This window comes from Sinocyclocheilus grahami, unplaced genomic scaffold (genome assembly GCF_001515645.1).
Source record: "Sinocyclocheilus grahami isolate Dianchi unplaced genomic scaffold, SAMN03320097.WGS_v1.1 scaffold414.1, whole genome shotgun sequence".
Lineage (NCBI taxonomy): Eukaryota > Metazoa > Chordata > Actinopteri > Cypriniformes > Cyprinidae > Sinocyclocheilus > Sinocyclocheilus grahami.
Genome location: NW_015505593.1, coordinates 326,434 through 340,500, shown reverse-complemented (window position 1 = coordinate 340,500; position 14,067 = coordinate 326,434). Strand labels below are relative to the sequence as shown.

General features: G+C 38.4%; 1 protein-coding gene and 1 long non-coding RNA gene across 2 annotated transcripts in view; one reads left to right on the top strand and one right to left on the bottom strand.

Annotated features, from left to right (window-relative positions):
- Nucleotides 1–14,067, bottom strand: part of dnajb14 (DnaJ heat shock protein family (Hsp40) member B14) — a 117,638-nt gene that overhangs the window by 43,581 nt on the left and 59,990 nt on the right. The gene's annotated exons all lie outside the window — the stretch shown is intronic.
- Nucleotides 8,359–14,067, top strand: part of LOC107551105 (uncharacterized) — a 23,064-nt gene continuing 17,355 nt past the window's right edge. Inside the window, exons 1-2 of the long non-coding RNA XR_001604729.1 lie at nucleotides 8,359–8,369; nucleotides 12,016–12,020. This is a non-coding gene — a long non-coding RNA (uncharacterized lncRNA). The remainder of the gene's footprint in view (nucleotides 8,370–12,015; nucleotides 12,021–14,067) is intronic.

The window sequence follows — 14,067 nt, the reverse complement described above, 5'->3', positions numbered from 1 at the left end:
CTATTGTTCAAGAAATCATAATACAGACCCTGAGCTATAGAGGTAATGATTTTGAATAGTTATACAGTTGTATTGCTGCTTGTTCTATGACCAGTAACTTATCTGTCTTAATTTTAGTATCCACCATCATACAGGGCCCGATGGCTCCGGCTACAAAAGTAGCAGAACATTACACTGAATAGAAAACTAAATTCACTGAGTAATCTCAGCATGATGGTTTGAAGATATCCAATTGATTTTAGTGATTAAATAGTGTGATTAACCTGTCTCAATGTTTTAACACTAGTAGGTGGTGTCGATGGATCTCATGGTTCTTGAGTGCACCTTTCCTAAGCTGTGGAAAATACCAGATTCTGGAAGAAAACTGTCAAGGATGTTGCAGTGGGAAAGAGCGGTTACCGGTGTGCATGAGGTGATTTCTCAATGATGGGTAAGATCCTCTTTTGGCCAAGCAGAGGGCAACCTAAGGCACGGGGTCACCGCCACTGGGCACCTGCCCAGAAGGGAGGTGTTATATGTGAGATGGTAGCGGAGTTGAGCAGATGCTTGATAGGCCTAAAAGCATCGATAAGGGGGGAACTGTAAGAAGTTACAGCAATCTGCCTCAAAAATGTGAGCTCCTCCAAACCTGATCACCAGCAACCGCATTCCTTGATGGCTTGTTTTTCACTGTGACAAGTGTCCACAACTTGATGCAACTATATATGCCAGGGGATCACACCCTGAGGAAAAGGAGCTTATAATAAGAGTTAATTGCAATGGGCTTTCAAGAACCATCTGAGACCATGTGATGACAGCCATTATTTTGAGACAAAATTTCTTAATTTATATCAGGATAATGAAGTATCTGCTTTACTGTCAAGAACTGTATGAAAAGTCTCCTATGCAGAGTTATGATGAATCCCTGAATGTATGAGGCTGAGATGATATTGAACTAACATGTCTATATCACAGTTTTTACTGATGCAGGTCCTTAGGCATGGCATAGGCTAATTACAAGACATGGTGGTGGCTAAAGATGAAGACTGCTTTTGCTGAATCAAGAGATGCTTTGGATAACAAAGGTTAAGGGAACTAAGCATTTGAGGTAAAAATGATTTTAAGAAATGCTCCTAGCATAATGTATTTTAAATAGTCTAAATTGAGATTGGAGATTTATAAACTTTGACATTTTTAACCTCTTTGAATGATGAAGGGTTCTATGTTGTAATGAATTTGAAATTATAGTCTAAGTTAAAGTTTGGCGAGACTGGTGAGAAAGATTATTTGCAGAGTAAGAGAGAGAGAGACTGCTTGAGTGGAGGCAGGGATGGTGTTTTGCCTCTCTTATCGGCCTGCTATGCAAGTGTAACTAAAACAAAGCAATGATATTAAGACCAAAACACCCAGCTGATTTTTCTCAAAATAAAAATCAATAATGAACAGGCAAAGTTTGAGACTAGATAAGAGACTAGGTACAAACTAGGTAAAACTGACAGGAAAAATGTTCAGTTTAAATCCTTCGGATTTAACACCAAAATCAAAACCTTGAATATGAGCTGCTTCAATATTCATGTGTCTAGTATCTGTGAGCGTGAGGATGACTAATTTGTTTTGTGTCTGTTGTGTCACTAACCTCTGGAATGAGTGTTTTATCATTACAGATGGGTTAAGTGAAATGGCAAACTTTACAGAAGTCAATAATTCTGAGAGAATCTGACGAAAAGAGGATACAGAACCTGGGACGAGCTTTAAGTTGATTTGTTATCCAGCTCTGTCTGCTACGGGTAATAACTTCTTTTGGCCTTTATAATACTGATTTGAATCACTCTCTGGATTAATATGTTTAAGAGTGTTTATATGATTTGGATTTGTGAAATGTTAAGATTGCCGTCCATAATGGGTTAAAAATACATGTCTAAATTCAACTGAGGGTCTAAATTTAAACAAGTTAACACTTGGTTATTCGAATGGTAAAGGCAAATATTTTAGACTTGACGGCAGTGAAACAGTGACACATTGGCTAAGTCACTAACCAAATTATCCAGAAAGCATCCTGACATAAAGAAAGGTTGGTGGGAAAACAAAGGAGTGAATACAGTTTAGGTAATATGGGTTGAATGCAAAATGATCAGAAGAAATGGACAGCCCCTGAGTTAAATATATGAGTGTCACAGCAAAGGGTCTGAATACTTAGGACCATGTGATATTTCAGTTTTTCTTTTTTAATAAATCTGCAAAAATGTCAACAATTCTGTGTTTTTCTGTCAATATGGGGTGATGTGTGTACATTAATGAGGAAAAAAAATTAACTTAAATGATTTTAGCAAATGGCTGCAATATAACAAAGAGTGAAAAATTGAAGGGGGTCTGAATACTTTCCGTACCCACTGTATAAGGCTGTCTCTGTGTGTGTCCTCAAGGTCTGAGTGACATAATAGTTTGGATTATGTAGAACAGAGATAAATTAACACACTTTTGGATCTGCTGGCTAATAATACAGTAACAAGAGATTTTAATTAAATGAAACATGGCAGCTGAAGTTAATGTTTAAAACAACAAAATTGTAAAAGGATCTTTGGAGCTGTTTATGAACACCTGTCAAGTCAAAGTAAATTAATATCATTATTGTGAACACTGACAGGGCTTTTTAATAATGTATACTTTTTTAAAACAGATTTACAGAAACTGAGGATGTCTCTTTAATGAATATTTGGCAGTTTAGAACTAAGCAATAGTATTGTTTATTTGGTGATAGGATTGGGAAATCTGTCTGCTCTTGTTCAGTTTATAACAATTTGAATTAAATAAGTATCACTGCCACATTACAAATATGAATTAAGGGTTTTTAAGACGTTGATCAGGTAGCTAACCTGTAAGCATTTCTAACTGACAAAACAGTGAGAACTAAATTGACTTTACACGAGGTCCTGAGGATTTGCTTCTGAATGTGCTGTTAATTTAGTAAGTACAGTAATATGGTATGATACTTGAGAAGATTTGCATTAAAAAAAAATAAGGCATTGAGTATGATTAACAGTAATGTCATGATATAAAAATACATGCATTACAATAAGTGAACAAGTAAGTTCTAAGTTATACACTTTGATACTTATAATGTCATTTCGACCAAATGTTCTTAACATTAATAAGTTTAGGTTTATGTTCATTTATGTTTAAATAGCATGTGGACTATGATGACTGCAAATGGATGCGTGGTAAAAGTAAAACTTAATAAAAGGGCTATTAAGTAATAAACTAGGAACTGTTCTAGGTTTTCAGGGGAAATAATGATTATGATTCCTTTTATTTCTATTTTTAAAGATGGCTTAACCTGGCTCTTACTTATTTATGGTTTATTTTAAGTTAGACTAACATTTTGTTTTGAAGCCCAACATGGTTTCTAATGGGGGAATGAATGAGTGGATTTACAATCCCTCTTCTTGCAGTATAATGGTTTGGAAATAGTAGTTTTTGTAAAACTAGTGTATTTATCCTACTATTCAGGTTATAGACAATGGGTCTCATTCATGAAACATTCGTAAATATAGGAGTAAATTCTGAGTAATTTGCACGTAAAACGAACCTTCCCGGAAACTCTCCTCCAAATTTACAAACACTTCGTACACATCAGATTTGATAGTTAAAGGGGTCATATGATGCGATTTCAAGTTTTCCTTTCTCTTTGGAGTGTTACACGCTGATTGTGCATAGATAAGATCCCTGAAGTTGCAAAGACTAAAGTCTCAAAACCAAAGATATTCTTTATCAAAGTTAAGACTCAGCCACGCCCCCCCCAAAATGGCTCGTTCTAACACGCCCCCACATATCTACCTCACTATGTGGAAATATTTGCATAACACCGCCCAAATGTTCACGCAAAGAAAGAATGCGTGGTTTCAGTAACCACAGTTAGTGTTGAAGCAGCCATGTCAGGGTGATGCTGTGTGTTTCTAGGCGAAAGCAAAAGCACTTTATTTGGCCTTCTGAAAGTAGATGCATTTAGGAATCTTTAAGATTGTGATGTACAGTGATGCATTTTTATGGATGACCGTTTTGTGAACCTAAGAGAGGAGGTAATTCTGACTTTGCTATGACAATCTGGCGCTTCAGAATCAGCTACTGTTTTGTTATTAGTTTAAGTATTTGCTATTGACTGTTCAAAAGTTTTGCACATTGTGTGTGTGTGTGTGCGCTAGCGAGCGAGAGAGAGCGAGAGAGAGAGAGAGGGGGGGGTCACATCACAGTGGAGTCAGCTGTCTTAACCGTGGCTTGTGTACTGCAAACACATACCAGCTTCATCACTGTGTCTGTCACGTGACTCTGTTCCCCTTTCGGGCTCTGTCTTTACATTTATTTTGAAAGATGAAGCTCGCGATTATGGTAAGGGGCGTTACATTTCCGACGAGTGCTTGCGCGTTTGGCCAATCACAATGCACTGGGTCAGCTGGCCAATCAGAGCAGACTGCGCTTGTCGGAAGGAGGGGCTTTGTAGAAAACGAAGCGTTTGAGAGAGGCGGGGCATAGATGACCTACAATAATGTACAGTATTAGAAAAATAATGTGTTTTTTGAACATTAAAGCATGTCAACATATTCTGTTACACCAAATACACAAAATAATGATCTTTAAAAAAGCATCATATGACCCCTTTAAACATGTGTGTCTTAATGAATTCCAATCATTCGTAAATAGGGCGCTCATGCACGCTCATTCACAATTAGCATAATCTACTTTCTCAGGTTTGGCTCCAGTATATTGAATAAATGCAAAAAACACTAATAGGCCATATGCCTAACAATAAATATTCAATAACGTGTGTCCACCAAAGCGTTTTTAGCCAGCTGAAAAACTGTCAGGCGCTCTTCTTAAAACGGCCAGCTGGTGGTGCTGGAGAATGCTTGGCACAGCGTTTTTCTAGCTGAGAGACGCTTTGGTTGCTATGATTTGAAATATCCACGGCAGGATGATATTACTAGTATCTCATTTTGAAGAATATTACTGAATATAAAAATGCAGCATCCAGCAATATTAACGTCTCTATTGTTGTTCAGTTGTTGTACAAGTAGGATGATTGGTCCGTGTAGAATTTGTCCCGCCCCTCCTCCACTGATTGGATGGCTGGGTAAAAAGTGACAGTGACAAGCGCTGCGTTTTACTCTATGGTTTTACCCAAAGCTAAACAGTTTATCGACTTTCAGCTACAAAAAAAAAACCCCGAAGCAAACTACCTTGTAAATTATTATAATGGCAGTGCATCAAATTCAGTGTCATCAGTTTGCCAAAACGAACACAGAAGAACGTTTTACGCACCATTTACACGTGGTAGGGAGCAGGTGTAAATTTCTTTCCTACTAACTAACATTTGGAAAATACGAACATTTTCATGAATTCGAAAGTTTACGTCAGAACAGCTTTACGAACGATTTACACAAATTCATTCTGCTTGTGTTTCATAAATGAGGCCCAATGTCTGTATTTGGTATCTGTGAGGTGACTGAGGGTCTGACCCATTTCAGGAATGCAATAACAGTGTTGATTCATTTAGCCGAGCTTCCAGAGAATAAATAAGTATTTTTCTAGTAATGAGTTCATTTTCTGATATGACCAAATTAACCAAAAGCCATTATAGCTGTATAAGACAGGCAAAGACATTTGTGTCTAAGGTCATGAAGGCCAACAATGCACTAAGTGCTCTGTAGGATATTCAGTTCCTGTTTAGTCCTTAAAGGGAAAATATATTTGATTGTGCTTGCAGGGGTTGCAAGAGGCTGCAAACTGATGGAAGAATTGTTTCAGCCATTGAAGAAGTATAATCATAGAAGTTGAAAAATATGTGTCATATGCCTTTGGGCAAATTTTGTAGATGTTTTGTTTCAGTACGACATCACCGTTCTCTTGGCTAACAAATCCATTATTAGAATGGAACAACTACATGACCATCTTGAAAGAAAGTGTTATAGCCCCACCTCGATGGTCTATAATGTCACTGCGTGGATGCATTTGAATGTGTTTCACTTGTGTTTAAAGATTGCTAGTAGGAAAACTACAATGTAAGTACCCCTGACGATTGATGATTTAGTGTGTAAAGATTTCCAACCACATCAAGTTTAAATGTGGTCACAGATATCTGATGTTGCTATGGGAGACGAATGGTTTGATAGGGAAAAACAATTTCGTCAGTTTTTAAGGCCCATCCCCTCAGTTTAAGAGCTAAGAGATTTGCATTATAAGTCTAGATCAAGTCATTGTCTGTACTATAAGATAGTTCATGCTATTGGTCCTGATTGGTACCCCTCTGATAAGTGTAAACCGAGTGATTGTTCTGAACTGGAGTATTGTAACGCTAATGCTACTGATTATTATCCTCAATTGAAATCGCAGCAAGCTAACGAGAAATACATTAATGATTTCATGAAATAGGTTAAAACTACAGATGCGTTTTCAGGATAGGAGTATATGAATTATTTGTGGTTTAGATCTACGGGATCACCGTTTCTATCAGATCCTTAAGAACCCTCGGCTTTAGCGTTAGCTTGGATGTTTGCATTTATGGCAGGAGCAATCTTTACAGATGTGACAGATTCCGTAGAAGAATTTGTGGAAGAAGCTAGGAACGATTTTGCTGCAGCGTCAGAGAACCTGAAACCTTTGGAGGAGGAGATGCGACTGCTGAAGCTGACAACCAGCCTGCATCATCAGTTGATCAAGGACGACGTCAACGCCGTTGTGAGTGGAAGGGTTGGGAGAGCCCCTCCCATGGGCACTGGATTTTTAGTGTCCAGCATGTCCATGATGGGGTGGAGCGACAATTGTGACCCGTTAGGGGAGCATCTCAACTTGGTCTCAACTTGGTAGACCAGATGTGGGGTATTGGACCCCACACCGGTCTAAAATGGGGGACTGAAGGAGTGGATCTACCATATCCTTCATGTAGCATCTGGACCAATCAAACACACAATATATATCTTGTTAGCTAGATTTAACAAATACTCTGTAACACCCCTCAGTTAACAAGCCATATGAGGACTTATGGACCCTTCCCCCCGAAATGCATAACACCCCAGGAAGCCGAACAGGCCCCTGGTTCCATGGCAACCAATGCGGATATCACTGGGTTTCTTGCCCAGAGGAATGTGAGCAGAGAGACTCTCACTGCAAGAAAGTTATTTCCCTTAACCAGGAAATTAACGTTCTTAGAATTGACAAGACAGTTGACCCTGAGAGGTCAGCTAAATATCTACAGTGGATCTAAAATATTCATAATTAATTATAACTAGTTATGATTAGTTATTCATATTTCCCATGAGCTGATTCGCTACATTCATAATAATATTATTTCATTATTTCTTGTGTGTTTATTAATCAAGTTATTGATCAGTATTTAACCTCCTAGATTATTTGATGATTGACTTAGTTCCATGCTGAAGTCTATTCTGTTCCTAGGGTCACAGTGCCATGGGTCAGGGTAGCCTCCCATGTACGTGAGCGACAGTGATTGGGACAACTGCGACATGTGTTCTGCTGTTTTATGATATTGCTTGCAACTTGCTTATTGAGCAATTTAACTGGTAGTTGCATAATAAATATTAAATAATCCTGCGTTATTCTGTATTTTTACTCTCTAAAAAGGGACAGGCATAGTGTGTGTAATGAACCATGCTGAATGCTGATAAGATTCTCGCCAGAGCCAGGCCACCTTGAACAGAAGATACGTTTTCTCTGTGTGTGTCGGCATGTGTGTCGGTGGAGAAGCTCGTCATCGGATGCCCCCCCCGACCAGGAATAGGTCTCTGGAGATACCGGTTTTGTCTGACTCCTGATTTCTAGCCTAAATAATCACTTAAGAGATCTGTATTGACATACACTGAACAAAATTATAAACGCAACACTTTTGTTTTTGCCCCCATTTTTTATGAGCTGAACTCAAAGATCTAAGACTTTTTCTATGTACACAAAAGGCCTATTTTTCTCAAATATTGTTTACAAATCTGTCTAAATCTGTGTTAGTGAGCACTTCTCCTTTGCCGAGATAATCCATCCACCTCACAGGTGTGGCATATTAAGATGCTTATTAGACAGCGTGATTATTGCACAGGTGTGCCTTAGGCTGGCCACAATAAAAGGCCACTCTAAAATGTGCAGTTTTATCACAAAGCACAATGCCACAGATGTCGCAAGTTTAGAGGGAGCGTGCAATTGGCATGCTGACTGCAGGAATGTCCACCAGAGCTGCTGCCTGTGAATTAAATGTTGCGTTTATAATTTTGTTCAGTGTAATTAGTGACCTCTGTTAGAGTATAATTATTGGTGTTTTTTACATGTATGCAGAGCGGCCTACGAACTCCATTGCGAGTATTGAAGCTGGCTTCTGCAAACTATTTTCTTCAGTAAAATTGTCTTTAATTGATCGCATCTCTGACTCCTGGTCTTCATTCATCATATCTGGTCCTTGGGTTTTAACTGTAAATTCCACTACAAGGGAAACTATTTTATCTTAGAGGGGTCATATGATGCGATTTCAATTCTCTTTGGAGTGTTACAAGCTCTTGGTGCATAAAGAAGATCTGTAAAGTTGCAAAGACTAAAGTCTCAAATCCAAAGAGATATTGTATATAAAATTTAAGAGTCAACCACGCCCTCCTAAAACGCTCATTCTAACACACCTCCACGTCTACGTCACAATGTGGTCAGATTTGCATAACACCGCCCAAATGTTCACGCAAAGAAAGAAGGTGTAACTTTTATTCTCGCAGTAGTATTGTTGTTGCCGCCACTACCATGTCGTGGAGACGCTGTGTGTTTCGTTGTGAAAGTGAAACTACTTTGTTTGGCCTTCCAAAAGAGGATGATATCTGCTTCGTCATGCCTAGAGCTGATCCGTGCTGGTCGCTGAGGAAATACATAAACTTCGCGCTGTGAATCGCCGGATCGGCTTTCACCGTGGACAAAGCGGAGTCCAGGCCGGGGTCGTCACATGTGATTGCCACAAGCCCGCCGGCCGCTCCTTCAAACCCCCCCGGCCGCCCCTTAATGAAACCCGCCGGCCGCACCGTTCTCATGCCCGCCGGCCGCCGCTCACTCTAGGCCGCCGTGTGTGACACTGTGTGTTTCGTTGTGAAAGCGAAACTACTTTGTTTGGCCTTCCAAAAGAGGACACAACTAGAAATCAGTGGTTAAATTGTATTTACAACACTGTTCCAGAACAGTACAACCCAAATATTCAGATGTGTGCAGCGCATTTTGCGGAGGATGAGGACTGTTTCCTGTGAGAGTAGCCTACAATGTCTGTTTCTATAAATTGGGGCAATTCCAACTTTGCAAGGACAGTCTGGCGATTCTAACTCACAGCCTGTAAGTACGTCTTTTATATTTAAAGAATTTGCCACTGACGATTCAAACGCGAGTTTTGAGCAGTGTAGAGTAGCACTTATTGTTTGACGTTTCTCCAAACACGGTTTTATGTTTACGCAATCACAATGCACTGGATAGCTGGCCAATCAGCATACACCTCGCTTTTCAGAACGATGAGCTATGTAAAAATCTACGCGTTTCAGAAAGGCGGGGCATAGAGGAGCAACAATTATGTACATTATGTGGAAAATAATATGTTTTTTTAACCTTAAACCGCATAAACACATTTCATTACACCAAATACACAACATAATGTTCTTTTTAGCAACGCCATATGACCCCTTTAAAGGAGACATATTATTCCCCTTTTTACAATATGTAATATAAGTCTCTGGTGTCCCCAGAAAGTATCTGTGAAGTTTCAGCTCAAAATACCCCACAGCTCATTCATTATATCATTTTGAAAATGCCTATTTTGAGTGGAAGCAGAAACACAGTGTTTTTTGTGCCTGTCTCTTTAAACGCAAAATAGCTACTGCTTCCCGCCCCCTTTTCCAAAATAGAGCTGCGCCCAGGTTTGCCAGGTTTTCACAAAAAAACCCGTACAATCGCTACTCAAAACTAGCCCAATCGCATTTCGAGGGGGGTCCCCCTTTAAACTTCACATTCCAGGGGCTAAATATCACGTTTTTTGGGTCGCTTCAACCCGCAGACATGAAAAACAACCCGCGGCAACAGTGTTAAAGTAGCCCAATTCTTTGCAACACTGGCTGCGCCATTACAGCTTGATCCTGCAAAAAAACATATTTTGGTTCTGATTACCATGTTTATCGTGCTGAAATCATGCGCTTTAAACTATATAAGTTTAAACTTCTGATATAAGGTTTTCTGAGTGCACACGTAGAGAAAGCGGCTGTCACAGCATGTGAGTACCAAACTAAGTTCTCATTCACACACAAGTTTACGTTAAAAACACATGAGTTACAAAAACAGTCGGTTATGTCTGTGAAGGTAAACAGCTGGGAAATAAATTGCATGTTTATTTTAGATCTGTGTGGCAGCAGCAATATACAGTAAATAAATCAATAAATCCACTGCTCTGTTGTCTCCTCTGAGGCTGGGATTCTAAAGTGTTCTGTGCTCATCTGTGCAGCCAAAGGCAGAACAGTTAGCATGTTTTGTTCAAACTTTCGCCATGGCATTAGACCTGGTACACCGTTGTCACTTGCAAAATCAAAATGACGGTGCCGTGGGTGGAAACGTGCAGATTAAGGGGCGGTAATATTATAATGAGATCCCTTTGCAACGTCACCAAGGGAGCAAAATCAGACGCGCTCGTTTTTTTCAGAAGCTTGCAGAAAAAGGCTTACCAAAACAAAGTTACTGGGTTAATCTTTTTCACCTTTCCTTGGTTGGTAGATGCACCGGGACCTGATTATAGCACTTAAAACCTGGAAAAGTCAGATTTTCATGATATGTCACCTTTAAACTTATTGTTAATACAACTGTGGCTGTAACAATCTATCAAGTGCAGCTTTGCTGAGCTGTGACACACACACACACACACACACACACACATGTATTTTAGGGCTGTCAAGCATTTAAAAAAATTCATCTAATTACACAATGTGGTGATTAATTAATCTAATCACAAATTAATCTCACATCAAATTTGGAATTAGAAATGAAAAGAAATGTTTTAAAAAAACTGCATTTATTCAAAACATAAATTTTTTTCTAACGATACAAGTCTTTACTATCACTTTATCAATTTGACACATCCTTGCTTAATAAAAGTAGCCATTTCTTTCAAAAAAGAAAAAAAATTTACTGACCCCAAACTTTTGAACAGTAGTGTATCTTGTTATAAAATATTTTTATTTTAAATAAATACTGCTCTTTTTAACTTTTTATTCATCAAATAATCCTGAAAAAAAGTATCACAAATTATCCAAAGCCACTTAAATTGCATTCAAGGTAAACATTTTATCAGTTTCTGCTTTTCATGGGAATCGAACCAATGACCTTGGTGTTGCTAGTGTAATACTCTATATTACAACCTACTGTTGATTGTTTGATGCTAAATAATAAAAAAATAAAAAAAGATAAAAAATAGACTATAAAACATTAAAAACATTTTGCCAGATCAGGTATTGGTCAGACCGATCCAAATCTGATACTGTGCATTATAGCTGTTACTGCAAAACTCCAAAGAGGACAAGAAACTGCTATAAAGACCTCATAAGCATTTGTGTGCACTATATTCTAGGTTTTCTGAAGATATTTGATAGCTTAATTTGAGGAACAGACAGAATAAGGTGTTAATTTTTTGTTTACTTCAGCAGATCATCTTGACCATCTCTACATGCTTAAATGCATTGAGTTGCTTCCATGCGATTGGCCAATGAGATAATTGTGTTAATGAAAAGTTTAACAGGTTTACCGAGTAAAGTGGCGGGTGAGTGTATATATACACTCACCAGCCACTTTATTAGATACACCTTGCTAGTATTGGGCTGGCCTTCTTTTTGTCCTCAGAACTGCCTAAATTCTTTGTTCCTCTGAGCTTTTGGTCCATATTGACATGACAGCATCACACAGTTTCTGCAGATTTGTCGGCTGCACATCCATGATGCGAATCTCCTGTTCCACCACATCCCAGAGGTGCTCTATTGAATTGAGATCTGGTGACTGAGGAGACCATTATATAGAGTATAGTGAACTTATTGTAATATTCAAGAAACCAGTTTGAAATGATTCACGCTCTGTGACATAGAGAATTATCCTTCTGGAATTAGCCATCACAAGATGTGGTCATCAAGGGATGGACATGATCAGCAATAATACTCTAGATAGGCTGAGGCATTGATGATGCTGTGACAAGAAAATATCCCCCACATCATTATATACAGACATTACAAACAAGTGGCTTTAGAAATAAATATTTTAAAACCTATGTCTCCAGTGTGTCCATAACATTGTTTTCAGAAGCTGCATCTGAAGTGCCATTTAGGTATATTTACACAGACTGTTCAGAAGTGGCATGAATGTATTTACATAGCAATCAAAATTGTGTAAATAATTATATGAAATTAATGGGTTTTTTTACAGGGTCATTGATTGTTTTAATTGAATATTGAAATTTTTTTTTTTTAAAGGTTGAGGTGCGTGGACCCTTGTAGCTAAAAAAATAATATAACAGAAGTGTCTACCTAGCAATGTACGTCAGCATAATTTCACCACATCAACTAATTCAGTTGCATTTGCATTGGTAAATTAAATAAAATTTCGTATTCGCATTTCGTAGTTTTCTGTCATGGTTGTTACCGATGAGATAAACAGCCATGACCCGTCTGCACCTCTGCACTAGTCGGCCACACTGTCTCAAATATACGCTGCCTTAACAACCAGGTACCATGAAACAGTGTAAACACGAGTACTGTCTGAATGTTGAATTTACTTAAAATATTCCTACTAGTAGCCAGGATACATCAGCTAACTAACTTTAGCTAATTATTTACCTGTCAAAGATAAAATTAGACAACTCAACATTCATTTTGATACCTTTGTCTGTTTCAAGCTGTCTCCATCTCTCAAACACATCTCCAATATTTATACGGCTTTTATTATACCGTTGATAATATTCTTTTTTGGATGGATGCCGAAGCTGTTTAGGATGTCCGATCTCTGACTCTGACCCCTTTTGTTTGGCAGCTTCCATGACTGAAATGAAATATGCTGTGTTTTCCGCCAAACGGCAACCTGGGGTGCCGAAATACAATTGGGCAAACTGGCAGAGGGTGGAGTCACACAGACCAAATCAAAAACAGACATTGCGACACGGAACGCACATTTTGAAAGGAGAATAACTGACTGTAGCATTGTTTTTCAGATAAACAAGTATGTTAACTTAGCATGTTTCTTAAATATCTGCAAACACATTATGGTATTTTTATGCTTTAGTAGAGTCAAAAACTTACATAGAGCACCTTTAACTAACATGAACAAACAATGAACAATACATTTATAAGGGGCCAAGCACCAAAGGTGCATAGGCATCTATTGTATCCACTGGAGTTCTTATTTTAGGGGCCAAGCATCGAAGGTGCGATGGCACCTATTGTATCTGTTAGAATTGTTATTATTAGGGGCCAAGCACCGAAGTAGGCACCAATTGTATCCATTGGTGTTCTTATTCTTCTTCGTCTGCTCTTAGGGTTAGGGTTGTCACAAAGCAAGAGTGATAAATAGGGGTGCTCCGATCAGGATTTTTGAGGCAGATCACCGATCGCGATCACAGAAAGCAGTATCTGCCAATACCGATTTTTTAAAGCCTTCTTGTTATAATTTATAACTATTTATAGTGATACTCCAATCAGGATTTTTAGACATTTATTCAGGGACTGAATTTCATTTTTGAAAATGGGGGGAATTCCCCTCTTAGGTGACTCTTGTGAGAGGGGAAGCAGCACGGACTGCTTTCACAGAAGAGTACGCTATGATCCGTGGCAACACAACATGTATTCATTATTTTGATTTCAAATCCAAACATTGTCACTGAAAATGCTTTTCCAGCATTGCAATTCTTTGTTTTACACAGTACAGTAATACAATCATTCACAGACACGTTTAAACACAATAAATATAAGCAACACATTATTCAATACTTTTTACTTTTGCATTTACTTCTAGATTTATATATTAAGTTGCTCAAGCAAGTGGCAAAACATTTAA